The sequence below is a fragment of the Vidua chalybeata genome, chromosome 7, assembly GCF_026979565.1.
Source record: "Vidua chalybeata isolate OUT-0048 chromosome 7, bVidCha1 merged haplotype, whole genome shotgun sequence".
Taxonomy (NCBI): Eukaryota; Metazoa; Chordata; class Aves; order Passeriformes; family Viduidae; genus Vidua; species Vidua chalybeata.
In genome coordinates, this window is record NC_071536.1 from 20,970,299 (window position 1) to 20,990,093 (window position 19,795).

Consider the following 19,795-nt stretch of genomic DNA (forward strand, 5'->3'; position numbering starts at 1 on the left):
ATTTACCTATTACTCTCCCCAAGTAAATTATAATCTTGGCATCTCTATTCCCTGTCTATATCATCTCTCCGTGCTTTTCTCTGCTTTTCTCACTATTTCCTTTCTCATATGATCTGAAACCAATTATTCTCAATGGTATTTAATTCTGAAGTTTGTTGTTCTCTTTCAGATCCAAAAAAGGGGCTTCTGTGACCAAATGCTACTTTTCGAACTGCACTAATTATTCTAAGAAAACATATCACCTGTACCTGCAATTCCAATCTAGCATCTGACAAGACATAGGAACCAGTACATCTGTATAGTTGTTTTAATAATTCTGAAAGAGATGAGATGAGGAGATCCTATACAATCACTTTATGGAATTAGTACAGACTGCATTGCATAACTACTTAAGTGATGCCACTGACATTTGTGCACAAATGAATAAAAACAATAACAGGTTAGACTTCAATAAAATGCTAGCAGGGTTAAATTCCACTTTAATCCTGGAACAGTTATATAGCTGCTATTAAATGTGCTCTTAAAATGTGCCTCAAGCTTTTCTTTATAATATGTCTTGATCTGTAAAGGAGTGATGAATAAAATAACTAGAAAATGTTATTTCTTTCCTCATGATGAAGTGGGGGAAAGAAGAGAGAGCAGACCATGTAGTGAAGTCAAAGAATCCAGTGTACAAAGAAAAGTTAAGGCAGTGACATCAAACCTGATAATTATTTACTAACTACAGTGTTATTCACATCGAAACACTGCAAATATCAGATGAAAACAGGATCCTTTCCAGTTTTCAGTTATTTATCTTTAAAGGATATACATATTTGTCATGAAGAAAAGGTTTTGTTAAAAATCCAGTCATCTGGTGAAAAATAAAACTCTATCAACCTAGCCTAGTTGTTTTTGCAAATTGCATCTCAAATAATAAAATAAATTTTCTAAGTGAGTAATGTTCTAAATAACAAAGTCAACTTTCTCCATTTCTCTTCTATCACCCCACTGAGTTTAAAATTCTACTGTTTTGAGTACACCCACACACTATCAGAAAGTGAAGGAATAAAAAATAAATAGCACAAGATCATCTATTTACATACATTCATGTGTGTAAAGCAGAAGCAGACAGGAAGATATCAAGCTGAACAGGAGGAAGCAGGGAAATTGAGAGAGCCTTTCATGTGGACAATATACTCAACCTACCAAGCACTGCAATAAGATTCCAGGTTAACTATTCTTATCCTATTTCTGAGTAATAAAAAGATGACAAATACGAAATACAAAAATTACAAAAGGAAGGTAAGTCTTGGAGACAACACTGAGGGTCTTGAATTCATATTAATATGGATAGCAGCAGGAGCAATCTGCTCATTTACAGAATCTAAGATAAATAATACAGAAGAGTTAAGACTAATAAAACATTAACAATTTTCTCTCAGTTCTCATATAACTTTGTGTTATTTTTTCTGAACAAGGGTGGATAATAGTAGGGGTAAATGAAGCTCTAATCTTGTGCTATTTACCAAGATGACATCGAAAGCTCTGAAATCCAATAATTTTTTCTTAATATCCTTATTACTGCCATAAAATAAGAGATTCCCAGAAAGAAGACAAAACCCTACTGCATGTAGGTCTTGATTTGAAATCAGGCTTGCATTTTAACTAAGTAGAAGCAATTCACTGATGATTCTGGCTGTGACCAGGCAGAACAGATAAGGAAGAAGAAAATTTTCAAAAATCTCACCATGCCTTTCTGTTTACTCTAAGTTTATCATAAGTGATCCTGAAATTTTTTATTCTCTCTCAATAAGCGACAGCTTAAATCTAAAAAACATTATAAACTATGTACAAACTGCTGCTGTGACACTAAAGATCTTTTTCATGTGCAGTTATGATGTCACCATTTAACCACTTATCCTCTACTTCTGATTAATGGTCAAATATAAGATTTTGCAGTGAAGAGCAAAACTGTTTAGGCACCACTTTAGCACACTGAATGGCTGACAGCATATGGTCTGCCTAACATGGGGTGATAGAAGGAAAGACCTTTAAATCACCACATTCTAAATTAATTTAATGGTTAAAAAGATGGCTGTGTAATGGCCATGTATGATTATGTGGTCTTGCACGAACCTGTTCTCTTTGTGGTGACCTGTTGAAAGGTGCCCCACAAATGATTTCAAATTATGGAAACCACGGGATCAATTCTGGTTAAATACCAGTCTTTGATTCCATGGCTTACATTTTTAGTGAAGAGTCTCCTTAAAAATTAGCTATCATATTCTGGATGAATAAAGTAAATCCAATTAAGCAAAAACCAGAATTATAGTAGCTCAATAACTAATAAAAAATAATGTTTTTTTCATGGCAACTTGCAATAAGAATACTATAAAATTCTTATTGACTTGCCTAATTCTAGTAGAATCCTTCTAATGTGTTTTTATAGACCATAACTCAGTAGTACAGCAAGCAGAGTTTGTGCATAAACAAGATGACCTAGTTTTCAACATCTGCAAGTCTTAGCTTGAAGCTTGTTTGTTACTTGAAAGGCAATTAAAATTTAAACAAGTGTGAAAGAACAAACTCTTTTTTTCCTTGAATTTCAGTGAAAAAAAAAACCCAGTTACACATTAACTAATATTTAATACAAAGCCACATCATAATTGAAAATAACAGCAGATAATTAGTATTTGTATTTTTTAGACCAAAACAAACCACTTAGAGATACTAAAACATATGCAAAATTATAAAAGAACAGTAGGGGTAAACAATTCAGGACAATAGGTTGGGCAGTTCCTTTCAAATTATAAACCATGTACAGAAAGTGTAATTTCACAGGACATTCTTCAAGTAAGAGATTTGATTCAATGAACTAAGCAATCTGTGTATTATTGTATGGAATTCATTAAAAATCCAGACACTCATCTTGCAACAGACAAACATTCCACATTAAAGGTGTCTTTCAAACATCAGTATTTACAGAGACAAACTCATTACTCTTTTCCTCTGATAGCAATTTTTTTCATTGTATTTGCATATTTTACTATTTAACTAGGGTGTATTTGCTGTTAGTTATTGAACATGATGCTTATTACAGCAGAAAGGTTATACAGATCAAAATAATTTCTTTCCCAAAGAGCTTGTAAACCAAACACAGGAAAACACAAGAAAAACTGCCAAAGGAGCAAAGAGCATTACAGCACCCATTTTAAAAGGAAGCTAAAGAAGTAATTTATACTTCTTCATGTCCTGAAAAACGTTCTGGAAGACAAAGGTACAAAAACTGCTCCTTATATTTATCTTAAATTCAGTCTTCATATTGTTGTGATTTCTCTATTGTTTTAATTACCACCTATTCAGACCTTTTGCTCTTATTAATACAAAATATTTTCAAATCATGAAAGGCACTAGACTTATAAATCTATGCTTTTACTTTGACACTGATACTGGATAAACTCATAGAATAGAAAATAAAGACGGCAGTTTAGAATTGGAGATGCTAAAATAACTGATCAGCATCAAAACAGATAAAGGAGAACTAAGTCTTGCCAAACATCACTTTTTTCTGAATACAGGTTTATTTGATCAAAGTAACTGTGTTGACATCAAATGCTTTGCAGAGTCTTCTAATAGGTTTATATAACATTCTGAGATACAGAAAGCAAAAACCAGTAAAATATAAAATACAGGTATCCAAAGGTAAATGTAAATGAGATGCTTCTAATACAATGGAGTGTTTCCATGCAGATTATATGTGGCTGATTTTGGCCAACAGTAACACAGACCTATTTATCATAGCCTGGAGCACGGTCCTCCATCTCATTCTGGCATACTCATGCAAGAAGAAAAGAGAAGAAGTAGAAAAAGTCAAAGTTATAAAGGAAAAAGACAAAAAAAAAAATTCAAGGAACAGTTTTAGACCTTAAATGATGACAAATGAAAACTGTGCTTCACAAACCAACTATCCAACTGCATACTAAAGCAATGTGATTATCATCTACCTATTACGTGCAGAGGATACTCGTTTTACATTCTTAAAATGCAGTGAGATAATATGGCTTGCATACTATTCTCTTCAATATCATAATCTTGTAATAGATGCAAAGTCTAATGTCCAATCTCAGAATATCTGCATAAGAGCTACAGCCCTGTGAAATCACTCTATTTACTATGATTTACGCAACTTTTTTTACTCTCACAAGGGGGAGTTATTAGAATTACTACTAGAATCCTAAAAGAATAAAATAACAAAATCCCTTCAAAAACCATAAAATACCAAGAATTAATTTTTTTTAAAAACCCTGTACAAAAAAAAAATCTGTTTGGATTCAATGGCATTATCATGCACATGAGATGACATGCTTGACTCCAGTATTTTTTTCACCAGTAGAACAGCTTTAAGTATTAACAGATATTTCTTTAAATAATATACCTCTCGTCGTTGAAGAATTCTGCCTTAGTGTAACTTTTGTTTGGATTCTATCATTCTACTATTCTCTCCTTCTCTTAGACAATTCATTTGCTTGTGGTACCATCTGAGAAAAGATTACAGGTTAACCTGGTGGCTATTAGCCAACAGCCAGCTTCCCTTCCAGGGCAGCACCTCTGGGCACATGGTCAGGCAAATCAACTCGCTCCGTCCGATTCTCCCCAGACAGGGACACAAGTGATTCATCCCCCTGGCAGATAAGCTGCTGACATTTCGATCTCTGTTTGCTGGGTTAGCTGACAGATTGCTGACATGATCCCTTTGTTTTCTCCCTATTCTCTCTACATTAGAGCCAGGAACAGGGCAGGTGAACACCTACTCTCTGCTACAGAATGGAAACACCATGTGGAGTCCACTTTACAAGTAGCTTCATTTTTAGAGTATAAAAGTTAAGCACTCATATTAAAAATATACACTGCAAAACTCAGTTTGACAAAAAAGTACCACAAGTCCTGATGCATATGAATTTCACATACAGATCTTATTTATCAAAAAGCACAAAAGGTTTTGCAAGGATTTCAGAAGATACTGCAGAAATACTTATGAACATATCCGCATTCATAAAAAAATTGGATCATGCCTGTTTTTTAACTTAAATGAGAAGCAGTTTTAATTCTATAAGCTAAAGAATTTTAAATTTGGAACTTGCAAAAGGAAATGCACCTTTTTACAACAAACAAGTGACTTAAATAGCTTCAGGAGCGTAAGAGTCTGATCTCAAAGTTTCTTTACCTATATAAGGATATATTAAATTTTTTGTGCTGCTTTCCAGATACATAAACTTTAAGCAAGTTAAGTTTGACATTACTCAACTTTAAAAACACAAAAATCTTAATTATATATAGGTTTACACAAATAAATCTTCCTAGGAATGGAACTTCAATACCCCTACAGGACACAGAGAGAGAGAGGACAGACCTAGAACCTAGACACAGGATTGGCAGAATTTAAAAAGACCACTAGTGCTATAAGGGAAAAAAAAGAAAAAAAAGAGTGGACCCATAAACTTCTGAGACCACTAGACCAGACATTGCAGGGCACACAAAAACATGGAAAGCTATTTGTTTATTCATTGTTTACTGAAATCTCACTAATTTTTGACAATACATTGGGCTTTTTTCCAGAGAATAAATCATCATGGGCAAAAAACATACAGCATTTTGCATAGAGGTTTGTCTTACAAGTATAGTTAAAAACCAGAAATATTCTGCAACATCCTACACAAACCAGCCCTTTTTAATACACTGTGCCTTTAATATTCTTATTTTAATATACTCCAGAAACTGAAAAAATTCCAGTGTGCCCACTGTCTCTTCTCTAGGCTACCATTCCCATTTTTGCAATTTCTTAGACCTGGTAAGTGCTGCTTGCACATAGCTAAAAAAGTCCCTGTAAAAAAAGAAGCAATTCATGATAGCCTCCAAAATTAAAGGAAAATTAACTTTCCCATATCCTTAAACTCCTTTCTAAATATATTTGTTTCTGGTCAGCTTTAATGGGAGAAGGTGAAAAATGGCATGCAGCACTGGACCTGACAGAACTTTACAATTCATGACACAGCACCTAATGGGACAGTAGAGGAGAGTTGATTTGAATAATATAATTTCCAAATGGACTAGGAGGGGAATAGACAAATTTATCTTGTGAAAGCAAAATAATTTTTAATTCCTACCAACTTCTGGGTTTGAATTTTATGTAGTTTTGAAAACTTAAAAACAATTCTACAGGTCAATCCTTGCACCTCCCAGTATTCATATCCCATACTGAACCTCCCCTTTTTTTACAGAAAAGCAAGGGTTTTCCTGATTCAAATGTCTTTCAATTTGTCCTAAGAAGAGATACTTTAAAACACAAAACTGAATATTGCAGAAATCTTTTTATATTTTATAAAATGGAGACCTGCAAGTAAATTCAATTTGTGGTCAAAAGAGACACAGTGTTTCCTTCAAATGTATGGTAGGATAGCTCAAAGTGCCTGTAAAATGTGCTCACTGATGCAAATGCTTAAAACATTATCTACTGCCAGTAGCTGCACCACTGGCAGTAGACTACAAGTGCAGAAAATTTCTATCTACTACAGCAGAAAACTGACCCTTTATACATATAACTGAACAGGAAAAGCCTAGCAAAAGAAACAGAAGCATTTTTAATATATATAACAATAAAAATCAAATTTTAGACAAAAGAAATTAATCTACTATAAAATAATATCTTACTAAGAGCACACAGATTTAAAATAGGAACTATCTAAAGACAGGTTTAAGTTACTGTGTCCTCAATCTGTGGCACAAATTTCTAAAGAGGTTTTTGTACTGGGTTATGTTTGTACTATTAACAATACTATGCATATTTTATCACCATTTCCCTTTTGACAGAACTAGGTCTCCACAAACACACAGAAATCTGGAAGCTAAGTATAAGTTCTTAGAAGCAAATATCTCAAATATAAATTTAAAACACTACAATTGGCTTTACCATTACTGACCTTGTATTACATAAGGAGGTTATGCTGGATTTTCTTTCTGATACTAGTACTGCAAGAACAAGTCAAAATTTTAAGACTCCTTCTGAAAGCAAATCAAATTCTATCATGAACCACTTTTTCTGCTTTGAACTGCTAATAAAGCATGTAGGGAGCATGCCCAAATTCTGACTCTACAGGCTATGGACCCTTGTTATACGACCAAAGAGTCTTGCTATTCATAATCCCACTTTTAAATCAATTTCTTAATTTTAATTACATATGTATTTTTAAGAGCATTATCCACAGAAATTGTTGAAATTAGTGAAGTCACATTTCTGGTGTCAGGATTTTCTGCATGTATATTTAGGTACTCCAACACCATAAAGGTCTGTGTCACTCAAGTTTTAACTCCCTTTAGTGTCCTTCAGACCAAATAGATCTAAAGGTAAGTGCAATTTAAAAAATAATGAAAAGAAGGAAAAAACCCCACTCCCATGTCCATTCAGATTGGTGATGTGAAGGGAGAAATTAAGTAACAACCCAAGAAATATCCTTGTGAAAATGTATTTTTTTAATCCTCTATGTCTTAAGTGCTTTCGGCAGCTCAGGAAGGACCAGGTCAACTTCTACAATACTAAGCAGACTTCTGCTGTCAAGGATGTATTACTGAAAAGGTTCTTCTCCATCTAGCTCAAGGCATAGAGAATTTCATTCTGTTAAATCCAATGTATGCAATTAACAGGTAAAATATATTAACAGGGTAAAATAAATTAACAGGGTAAAAGGTGAGCTATACTTCTGGAGCCAAGGCTAACCAATAACTAGATTCATGTTGTATAAACTGATCCCTTGCTATTTATAAGTGATTGACAAGTACTGTAGCAGGCATTTTACACATGTGTCTGGCAGGGTGTCATTCTGTGCTCACTCAAAGTATTTATCCCTATGTAGGTGCTGCAACCTGTGTGTTGCAGGACTAAACTAAATGTCTTAACTCCTCAAAATGCTGCACGTACAAAAGCTGCTGTTAGTTTAAAGGAAATAAAATTTTCAGAAACTGCTATTTAAAAGAAATCCCACAAGAAAATGCTTTTAAAATGAGTCATACTAGATATTTTCTTTGTAAACTGTGTTCATCTTCAGTGAAATAAACATTTGCTTACATTATTAAACAACAATTAAAAATATGTAATGCAGTGAAATTTATTAAAACACACAGCTGCCAAATAAATATGGAAATTGTGACTGAATTATCTTACAATATGAGAATAAAAAATGAATTAAGTAACTCTAAATAAATTGTACACACATACACAAAATACAAATTTGAGACAGATAAAAAATGACACCAAATGACACGTTTATAATATCTACTGAGATAGTTTAAAATCTTTCTTGTTTGTAAAGAAATTGTTGAGACTCCTGCACCTAAAATTAGACTTACTATATCAGTTACGTTGTGTTCTTGGCTGCGACATCCTTGGCTGTGCAGCCCCTACACTGCACTCTTGTGTGCTGGCGTGGTAATGCAATAGCTCGCTGCTACTTGTTTCAATAGCGTGCAGTCTCTTCTGTACAGAGATGCACCATAGGAAAGGAGTGGCATGGCAGTTATCAGCATGGGAGAGAACTCCTTGGACCTAATTTTTTTGCTGCTGGAGGATTCAGCAAGAAAAAAATGATTTACACAAGTGTTCTTTTCTGAACTGGCACTGTAGATCAGGACTACTAAATATTTATTTTACAAATAAAACTGACTGAAGAGAAAGTAGTCAGACAAGTTGTTACTATCACAGTATGCTTCAACATTAATTATTCACAGAATAATAACAAAACATTTTAAGTGGAAAGACCCTACCAAAACTCCTCATGCAGTTCTATCTCTTGGCTGTAATGGGAATTGAGATACTCAATTCCTTAATAACAACGTGTGTTTCTTGGCTTTATCAGACCTATGCTTATCCCACCTATAATAACTGTGACCATCATTGGTGCACTTCTGGACCAAATTTAGTGAGTTGTTGACATGGTGGTGGTTGGTGAAAGGTTGGACTCAATCTTGGGTGTCTTTTCCAACCTTAAGGATTCTATGATTCTAACTGCACCAGTAGCCTACTGTCATCACCTCAATCCTGCCATCACCTCAATCCTGCAGGTGTTTCCAATTTTATAATCAGTTGTACTTATGATTTTAAGGCAGCACCAGGAATCTTAAAATAATTTTTAAAACATTTGAATAATGTGCTATCTCTACTGCTATGCTACAAAATCAACATTTAGAAACCTTGGGCAAAATTGTTTAGCTAATTTTTGATTATGCAATTGTAATGCTTATTTGCATATATTATATTAGTAAAAATATGTATTGAGGAAAAGAGGAAAGGGATTGATAGAGGATCAATAGCTGTAATCCACAACAATGTCTAACAATAGAAAAACTCTGTCTGCAGTCCTTTCTGCAATGTCACTAATGGTTGCTGTGGAAATAATTGTCAATAATACAAAATTGAAAGCAGGGAGCATCTGGAAACTCACAGCTCAGTCTGCAGCATCTCTAGTGTTAAGTTTTTAATGTAGAAGTTTCTCACCTATAAATCATATTCTCTCAATCCTTTTCTGCCTCCCACCCAGCTGCACCTCCACCCACCCTACTTCAAGGCTGTACTGTTTGTGAAGGTAATGTTCATTGCTGCATATAGTAAAATGATTCTACCTTCTGTTACCCAACAGTTCTTCTTTTTCAATCCATATCATTAATAGTTAGTCACAGAGCTATTATTCATTCTCTGAACTCCTAAAATGAGATATCACTGATAGGTTTATATCCTTAGCAACTGCACATAATATGGAGAACTGTATTTTACTCAGCCACAGCATCACACGTTTCTATTTCTGCTTGCAAACAGACTCTTGTTGTTGTTAAAGAACGGGTGTCAACAACAGGCTTCAACAGGGTATTTCATTCCAGTTAATATGTACAGCATGTCTTTACCTCCCCAGCAATGCCACTAGTTTGAGTGACTGCAGCCTTTCAGCCCAAAAGTAGATTTCTTTACCAGCTAGTATCTATTAACCCTTGGTTCTACTATAAAAATATACACAAGTACATATATATAAATATATACATGGGTTTGACTTAAATAATTCTGCCTCCTTATATGTAGAAGCAAAGCAGATATGTTGAATTGTCTAAAATATTTGATCGCATAGTGATAATTATTCCTATAAATATAGATGCTTATTTTAAAATTTTATATATACTGTATTTTACTTCAGTTATTTACTATACATTCTTTCATTTTACTCTATATGCACAGTAAGCAATACCCAAAATAGAAAGATAAGGCTGTGACATTCTTTAAAGAAGATGTAATTGTTTCAATAGTCATAATCAGATTTTATACATACTAGGGAAGAATGTGCAGGATATGCAAGAACTTTAAAAAATAACATATATCTAACTTTACATACATGTTTGCATTAATATTTTTCTATAATAAAGGAAGATGTTTTGGAAGACTTCTTTCTGTCATAACAAACATGAAGGGAATTCAGTGGTCTGCTGGTATTTCAACGCAGACCCAACCTGGACAGACCCTCTCTCATACATGATTTATCCTTTTCCTAAGACAGTAACAACGTTCATGAATAAGGAAAGTCATAAGGTCAGAGAATTCTACAGTGGCACGAATACTTCAAAGCTGACATCTCTGTAAGAAAATTCTCCATTTGATAAGGAAAATACCTCCACTGTTTAAATCCCATGTCTTGTTTCTGGATGCTTTTGGCCAGAACTGGCAGTGGATTTCTTGAAATTCTACATTCCTTTTAGGTCAACCATGCTTCAAAAGCACCCCAAGGAATCCAAAACCCACAAACTTAATACAGCTATTACCTCCTTACACAAGGGGAACTTTTATTCATGCAGTGCTAGAGTAACATTGTGTTCCATACACAAACCTAGCTGGTACGATCTGCTGTCCATTTCCATATATGCAGCCATGTTAAAAAATCAAAAATAAAACCAAGCCCAACAAAGCTTTAAAAAAAACATGTGGAGTAATTACAAAATACTACAATTTTGCTCCATTTGTCCCCCTTTTTGTTGTTCTTTTTTGCAGAGCCTCAAGAGACACTGCATCTTACATTCATAAACACTTTACCTGCAAAACAAAGAGACAGAATGACTTCAGTTTTGAATCAGGGATATGAGAACCACAGCGGCCACTGTTGTTCCTTCAGGCTTCAAAGAAAGCCAGAAAAGTCCATTACCCTTTTTCTCAAAGGATATTATTAACTCAGACAGCACATGGTGGTTTTCTGTAGGCCTAGATCTTCTGAAGGAAGGCAGAAATAGTGCAGCAGGTGAGGCAGTGTTTCTTGAGGAGCACAAGAAACAGGGCTCTGAAGGGATACCATTAATAGCAAAATGGGACTAAGATGTGTGGGGAAGTACATAACACTTAAACTAGAGTATGTCTGTCTATATATATATTTTTTTAATAAAAACGATTAAATTACAGAGAGGACAAATTAAATAAATACCACTACCACATTACATGCCACGCCTACATCTATGAAAACTATATTCTCAGGTATATATGCACTTGCTATGCCAAGCTCTTCAAAACAGTGCCTCTTCAGTAACTCTCCTAGAAAAACTATATTTTTGGCCTTGAGAGGTGGAGGATATTTTGTAATACCTCCAGCTGAACTTGTCTGTTGAGCGTAGATATGTGTATAAATATCATGCATATATTCATACAGTTGCACATACAAACAGTTATCAACCTTTCCATTTCTTCCTCCCATTGAAAATGCTACAGAAGTCTCTCCTGTCAGTTATCTTTACTGAAAATAGAAGGAGATTGTTTTTATTAGCAAATACTTTATTGTTATATTTGCATTTATCCCTTCCTTTAGTTAGTTGCTATTGCCAATGGAGATTATTCTCAGTCTTTCCCCAGTGACGCTTTATTTGTCACTATTCTGGGCATTAATCCAAGTCCAAAGATAGGAATGAAAATTATAGGCTCTTCCTACATAGCTTTCCTTTTTAGCAACTTCATGCAGGCTCCACATTAGCAACTTCTAACTTCTCTCAGATTTCTTCCTACATAAGTCATTCTCCAAACAGATCAAAAGTGGAAAAAATTAAGCTCAGTGCTCCAAAGGATTTTATCCTTTAATTTCTTACTGAAAATATTTATTTTTCCTTTTTTTTTTCCAAATTCAAATAAAGGTAGTAGATTTGAGGGGGGTGGGAGGTGGTTGGTTGTTGTTTACCTGAAGCATTTTCTATAGCACATACCACATTAATATCTGAGATAAAATATTAATGGATTTTTCTTCACAGTAGTTCCATTTTATGGAAAATATCGTTGCCCTCATTTTAGCAGTAGGAAACTCATGCACAGATAGTGAACTGCATGTGCAGCATCATAAGAGAAGAATATGCTGAAATCAGGAATACCTTTCTGAAAATACAATCCTTTTCATTCTTAATTTTTGCCAGTGTTTGGAAAATATTGCTATGTTTTTACTATTGTTCTGTGATGTTATTTAAATGGAGTGTTGAATGCAACTTTTTTATTTGATCTAATTCATCACACGATACTAATAGATAGAAGCTCAGTTATAGGTCATGATTTATTCTGCCAAATGTTAACAAACAAACAAGTTGGAACAGCTAATAAGATGTATTAAGTAACCAATAAAAAATAGATAACCAAATCTAATTCACTCCTAGTCTGACTTAATTGACAGCAAGTCTATTTTGAAGCAGGAGACAGAACTAAGGTGTCAGTTTAACCATCTGTTATATATGCTTTGACAAAGAGGAGAGATTTGTAAGGTACATCCACATCCTACTGCTAATGGAAAATCTCAGTATGGTATATGGAGCCCCTACATACCAATAGGAGTATGTTGAACCAAACACTGCTCTCTATATGTTTACCATATCTCTTGGTTTATATCAAGTAGATACTTAAAAGGAGAGCTACTGTTTTACTGAACTTCAATGGAAACTATATTTGCATGTATCTCTTCAACCTCTAAAATAAAATCAACAGCTCTTGTCAGATACTTCTTGGCTGCATTTCACAATTTAATTTAGGATTAAAATTAGCAATCAAATATGATTACAAAGTGAATAGTGATTGGGAAGCACTTAATCACCTAACTAAGATAAAACATTAGAACTGGCAAATCAGAAAATGCTTCTGAAAGAAAAAATGGAAGAGGTTGCAAATGCAGTCAAAAGAGAAGCTAAATGGCAGGGAAGTCATTAGCAAAATAATACTTGATAAGCCTGAATGCCTCCTACTTATTTTTGCTCAACCATTTAAAAATTATCCCTTCCCACAGTCCTTTCTAGTTTTCTCCCTCTTTCTTCCTTCCCCTGGCTAGTCCTTTTGGCAGAACAAAAACTACCTGTTCTTCTACTCAAAAGAAGAACACTTCTTTTCACTTACTAATGGATTCCAAACCTGCATTACTGCAGAACCAGCTACAGGATACATACAAACAAGAGTGCTACATCTACAAATAACAAAAACACACAAGAAGCATAACAAAGTAATCCATTACATCCTACAGACATAAGGAATTGGTTAGCTCTTCTGCTATATTCATACAATACCATAGAGCATTTAGGAGTTTCACCACTGACTGATCTTTGCCCAAGATTTCATCATTATGCTGTCTCTATAAATCATAGTTTTAAATAATGAGCAAGTGAAAATACATGGGGAGTTTATAGTTTCCAAAAGGATAACAAAAATATTCTGGCCCTTGGTACATAATAAATAAACTATAATCAGTTTACTGCTTGTAACATTTTACATCATAAAAAAGTTAAATACTTACATAGCATCATTCAAACACCAACTTCCTGATTTGCAATATCTTATCTCACCACTCTGTATAGAAATAGAGAGAAACATGAGTTTGAAAGCGGTCAAGACTCATAAATGGACAGGCAATTGTGAGGAATGCCAGCTTACAAAGATGGTCCTGAACAAGTCAATAAAAGACAGGAGTTTGACTAATCTCTGACACAATCATCTTAATTACATTACAAAATTTTGTCATGTTTTTATAATACGACACTCCATCACTTGATTTTTATCTTTATTTTCCATCCCTAATAACTCTTTTCGAGCACGGTAAAACGCCCACAATGGTTTCAGAGGCTGCTCTGAGCATCTCTTGGCAGTTGCCAGCGCGTCGGTGGAAAGCCTTTCCCTCCCCTGCGGCGGCTCTGTGTGGGCAGCGCGGGGCCGCACCGCCCCCCGGCCCCGGCCAGCGCGGTGCCGCAGCGCCCCCTGGTGCCCGCCCGCCTGCGGCCCGCGCTGCCCCGGCAGGGCAGGGGCTCGCCGGGGCAATTTGCAGCGGCAGCGCGGAGCATGGCGGTAACGCGGAATTCCAAGGCTCAACAAAAAAGCGGTGCTCCTCAACCCTTGCTGGGTGAGCTCCTCGCGGTATAGTTTAGAAATTAACGGTATGAGGATATACCTGAGCGAGAACCACTCCGTTCTGCAGAGAGGAGTTAAAAACAAAGAAGTCCTGGAAAGAATTCATATTGTGTATTAGGGATACAAGGGATTTGCATGTCAAAAGATGAGGAAAGGGGTCTGTTTATACTTAATAGTATATTGTGTTCTACACTAGAAGAAAAACGTTGAGTAAATTGACCTTAGTTTTTCCAATAAACCAGGAGCTTACCATATTAAGAGCAGCATTTTTATGATACTACAAGTAATCCGTTCACTTCAGAAAATACAGAAGATATATTCCCTAAAAAGGAAGGGAATCATGCCATTGACTAGGATTTGTTCTGAAGACATTCAAGGATGAAAGACCAAAAAGCACGGCTGGAACAACAAGCACTAGTAACAGAAATTAATACTGTAACACCTAATTTAATCCTTTGAAAATAAAAGCACATAAGCAGTAATCAAAGAAACTTGGTTTATTTCTGTATAAGATCTGTTAAGGCACTGGAAAAATACTATAGTGAAAACTCTAGAATTGCACGTGGCTTCACATAACCAGTGAATCAGTAATATACAGCAGAATACCAGCACGTGCAATATTAGCATCTTCTGCTACAGATCAGAAACAGAACCGAATCAATTAAGCTAACAAATGGCTAACACAGTGCCATTACACTCAACATAAATCAATACCATGCATGAGGCAAAGAAACTACAAATACTTCACAAAACCAGCTCTAAATATAACGTAAATATAAATATAAGCCTGCCAAACATGCCTCTGTGGCCTTACTTTTGTTCTCTGAACACTGGATGCCTTCAGGCAAGCTGATGGCTAGTAAGTTATCAATCACTTGTGCCTTACTTTCTTGCCTCTAGTTCTCCTACTTCTCTTTAGATTCTTTCATCTAAAATCTTTCATCAATACTTCCAACAAATCCCAATTTTAGTAGCTTCCTCCTCACTCAAATTCTAGCTCATACCCAGTAAACAACCAAGGAGACACAACTGACTCCTGTTCAACCTCTTCCCCCGCCTCCAAGAAGGGTAGTCCAGCAGGTAAAAATGTGGTATCCCCTTTAATCCTAGACCCCTAGTTACACACAAGCACAGTTAGCTGCTAACCCACAGCTGTCACAGCACTCACCTTCGAGTAATTGGAATATTAAGCAACCATTTATTCTCTTAATTACTTTTTCAATTAAAAAAAAAAAAACAGTAGAATTGCTGTGATTCAAAAGTACACAAGGAAAAACCTTCCAAGCTTCTAGAAATATGAAAGAAACTTCTAGGAAAGCAAATAACCAGTTCTTTTTGGACTCATACACTTTAGCTGAAGAGTTACAGGGTGTAACACAGCAAGGCAGTTCCCAGTTCAGAGTCATGAGTTCTTAGTATAGCTCTCCAACAGGACAGTGTGCCTGCTCTCTAGGTTTCATTGTGGCTATTTTGAATTAGAAGAATTTCAGTTTTTATTTTCCCAGCTACAGCTCTCAGAAGTGAATGGAACAGAGAGACAAACAATGAATTTACATTTCAAAGTTGCGATAAGAAAAAATCATATGTAAAGCTTCAATTTCTCCTATGTGGTTTTATGTGACAATTAAATTAAATAAGCAGTATATTGTTTGTCACAACCAACTAGTAAGGCATAGCCAGTTGCAATTTAAGATTTTGTTTTCCCTCCACATGCTTACTTTGACCATAACAGTGCAGAACAGGAGGCAGAAAATGTTATCACGTCAGACTGAAGCTTCAGGATCCACAGTGAGAACCATCAACAAAAGGTTAGCAACACTGCCTACACAAGACTTATCAATGATAAGCTTAAAGACTCTGCTTCTCCAAAAGGAGTTATGGTACCTTCAACTTGCAGGAGAGGAAAAACTGTACTGATAACTTCCAGGTCAGTTATTTAGCTTTTGTCCACTAACTTCACAAATACTACAAGTTCTTATGAAGACCAGCTTAGAAGTTTTAGGATATAAACATTTTCCTCAAACCATAATTCTTTTGAGTAGCTTCTGTAAAGCTCTATACACCCTTACAGAAGACCAGGTGATTGGTACTTATTAAGCTCATCAGCTAAACAACACAGGCAGACTGCCCACAGCTGTCATATTACGAGGTTGCACTCCCCTGTAGTGCTGATCTTCCTTGCAGGGGGCACAATATACCTGGACACTTTACACTCATTGCTCACATGCATCACCAAATATTTCTCAAGAAAATCTTTTTTTAAAATGGTCCATAATCTCTTTCTGGCAGACTGTTATGTATCTCACAACTAAATTCATTTGCTGTTGAAAACATTAGTCCTTTTTTAATATGTTTGTCTGAAAGACAGAGACACTATTTAAAAGTAAAAGATTACTGACCTTTTTACAGAGGACTAAAGAATCTGACATTAAAGTGTCATGTGATTATAACAATCATTCCTTACAAAGAATGCTCCTTTTTTTCTGTTTTATTCCTTCATTTAGCGATAAAAGGAAATGTATTCTTCTTTATATGTCATTTGCATCACATGACTTATTTTTCTAGGCCTACTTTGTGTCTAATCTTATATCTTTAATCTTAAATGGTTTCAGATGATTCAGACATTCTTGGAGTACACAAAGAGCTTATAGTATTGACTCTTCTTTGGTTTTTTTTAATGCCTTGTTTGCTTTAATATATTTAATGCTTGTGAAAGATAACAATGGTTTCACTGGCATTTAGAAATCTAGTTCTCAAGCAGTAACACTGGCAAAGCAGAAGTTGCAACAGTGTAGGCTTCTCCAGAAAGCTCTGCCAACACTGTTCAACGCCATCTCATGCTATTATTTATTACAGTGTGTACACCTTGCCCAGTGGGGATGTCAGGCATGTTTGTAGGTAGTTTCCTGGATCATTCTTGGACTTCTTTCAGGCAGCCATATTCATGTCAAATGTGCCATTTTCCAATACCACTAGTACCACTGACATGAAGTACAATGGTACTACCTTCCCCAGACACAAATTAATTTATGATTTCAAGATGAATACATCTGATCATCCCAAATCATTATTGCTTATATTTTCCAGTCACTCTATTGATAATTCAATTTAAGGGATACTCTCTCTCTAGTCCTCCTTGTGGAAAGTGTTTTGCCATGGAAAATATCCCAAGATACTCTCCAGTAAAAAAAAACACCCCTCTTTGCTTTGTCTGGTCTGATTTTATTGTGATTGCTCTTCCCACCCAGCCTTACATTTCTGTGGATCTTCAGGATTCTCCTGCAGAATTTCTGTTCATAAGTACTAAGGGTACTAATAAAGATTCCTTCTTGGTGTTTGTTGCTCTAACTCATTTTGGCCTCCTTAGTATGTTTCTGCATTTCATGAAAATTTATGGTTCTTTCTGTTTCTTTTTTTAGGCAAAAATTCCTTTGTGCCTATCTTTTTTGAAGGTGCCATCTGTTTGTTTGGTTTTTTTTATAATTGTCTCCTGTGGTTTAATTGTGTTGGCATCCTTCAGAGCTTGATCCTGCACCACAACCAATGGTGGTGTGGTGTACAACTGTACAAACTGTCCTACAGCAAACTCCCAAAGAACTTAATGTAAACAGTGGATTATGGACTTGCATTGCACCCTGCAATTTTATTCACAATGTACTGCAAGTCTTAAGGCTAAGACTAAAACCAGTATTAAGCATTCTAGACAATAACCACATTCCAAAGCACAACAAAAAGCACAGAGCAATCCAAGAAATCAAAAACTACTCTCAAAGCATCTCTGCACAATCTTTTGGGAACTGCCTATTCCTTTCCTTAATTCACTGTTACTATACTGAATTAAAACTAGAAATTTATAAACACTACTCAGAATCATGCCAGTGTGACCAATAGAAGTAAAATTTTAGGACTCCTAAATAAGTGGGTGGGTGCCACATTCAGAGCTGCATAGTGGGAGCTTGATTTGTCAAAAAAATTCTGAAGAATGTATCTGATTAATTATAAGGTTATATAGGAGAAAGTATTTGCACAAAACAGAAATTATTTTCTAAGGTAACTAATACACACTCCAAATAAGAATTAAAACAAAATAATATTATTTAGGGCACTATTGTACAGCATGTGGGTATTAGATACAGAGGCCTTGTGAGGAAATTGCTACAGTACTAAACATAGAGAGTCTGGTAGAAGACTATCTTAAAAACCTACTACATGGTTTATTACACTCTGTTTAAAACAGCTTAATTCTCCGGTTTCACACAGAATTCTTTGTACAGTCCAAGAAAGAAAATAACATTGTTACAAATCACAGGAATTGCGTCTTAGGCCTCTCAAAGTTACTTTGCTGAGTCATGTCATCTGACTAGTCACACAAGAATACATGTCAGCTTGTAGCTTGTCATGGAGATGATTAAAGATTTTTTTGAAGGAGCTGAAGCTAATGTGCTTAAGCTATTGAACAAAAATGTCATATATGCTCTTTATGTGCACTTTGTTCTCCATATTAAATCATATGCATCATAGATCTTTAAGGACAAAATTACTGATGCACAGCACATGTGCTCCTTTAAGCACCACAGTTTACCCTAGCAAAGTATTATCAAACATAGGAGTTCTTAAGATTATAGAAAGGAAATTAGCACGCTCTATTTTCTCTACTATTTAGTTGTCATCTCTCAGGCATTTTTCCCCATAATGATTTCATCTTGTTGAAAATTTTGGGTCCACATTCTGATGATCCCTCCAGTAATTGGAGTAAGTCCCTAAAGTTAGGTAGATTTTTTTACTCTTGTAGGCCCTACATTTTTTGTCCCGCAATACTTCACAAAATTAATTACCGCCTCCAATTTTTTTATCAAAGCCTACTACATCCTACGAGTTTCGATTTAAGATGTACTTTTCTTTGTGTGGATTGTTCTGCATTTCCAAAGCGTATTCCTGCTGGACACTGATTGGTCTCAGCTCGATATCTAGCGACTAAACTTTCAGCACTGTCATTTCCCATGTTTTAATTAGTTTGGCTTCTTCCCATCTTTGACTAGAACCTCAGTACGTTCTTTATCTGATTGATCACTCTATAGCAGATTACCCTCCCTGAACAACACTAATATTGAAAAGTAGCCATAAATTAGCAGCTGTGACATCGGACCTGGTTTTCGTTACACATCCCACCGAGAAAGCTTTCCTGGTGCTCTCGGGAGAAACAGGGAATGGGTGAACTTGAAGTCTTACAAGTTCAAGGCAGAGAAGCGCTTTCTTTCTGGAATGTTTCCAGTACAGGGGCCGTCTGGAGGATGGGCCGCCATCTCACAGCCTCCGCCCACCCGTACGAGCCCAGGGCTCTCCTCCAGCCCCTGACCGCGGTCCAACAGGTCCCTGGAG

The 19,795-nt window shown here is 35.6% G+C and overlaps 1 long non-coding RNA gene across 1 annotated transcript; it reads right to left on the bottom strand.

Moving 5' to 3' along the window:
- Positions 1-4,423: 4,423 nt before the first annotated feature.
- On the bottom strand, positions 4,424-19,789 carry LOC128790983 (uncharacterized). Its single transcript, XR_008431921.1, has 4 exons — positions 19,646-19,789; positions 13,809-13,861; positions 6,960-7,008; positions 4,424-4,520 (listed from the first exon to the last, which is right to left on the bottom strand). It is a non-coding gene; the product is annotated as an uncharacterized LOC128790983 (long non-coding RNA).
- Between the last annotated feature and the right edge of the window lie 6 nt (positions 19,790-19,795).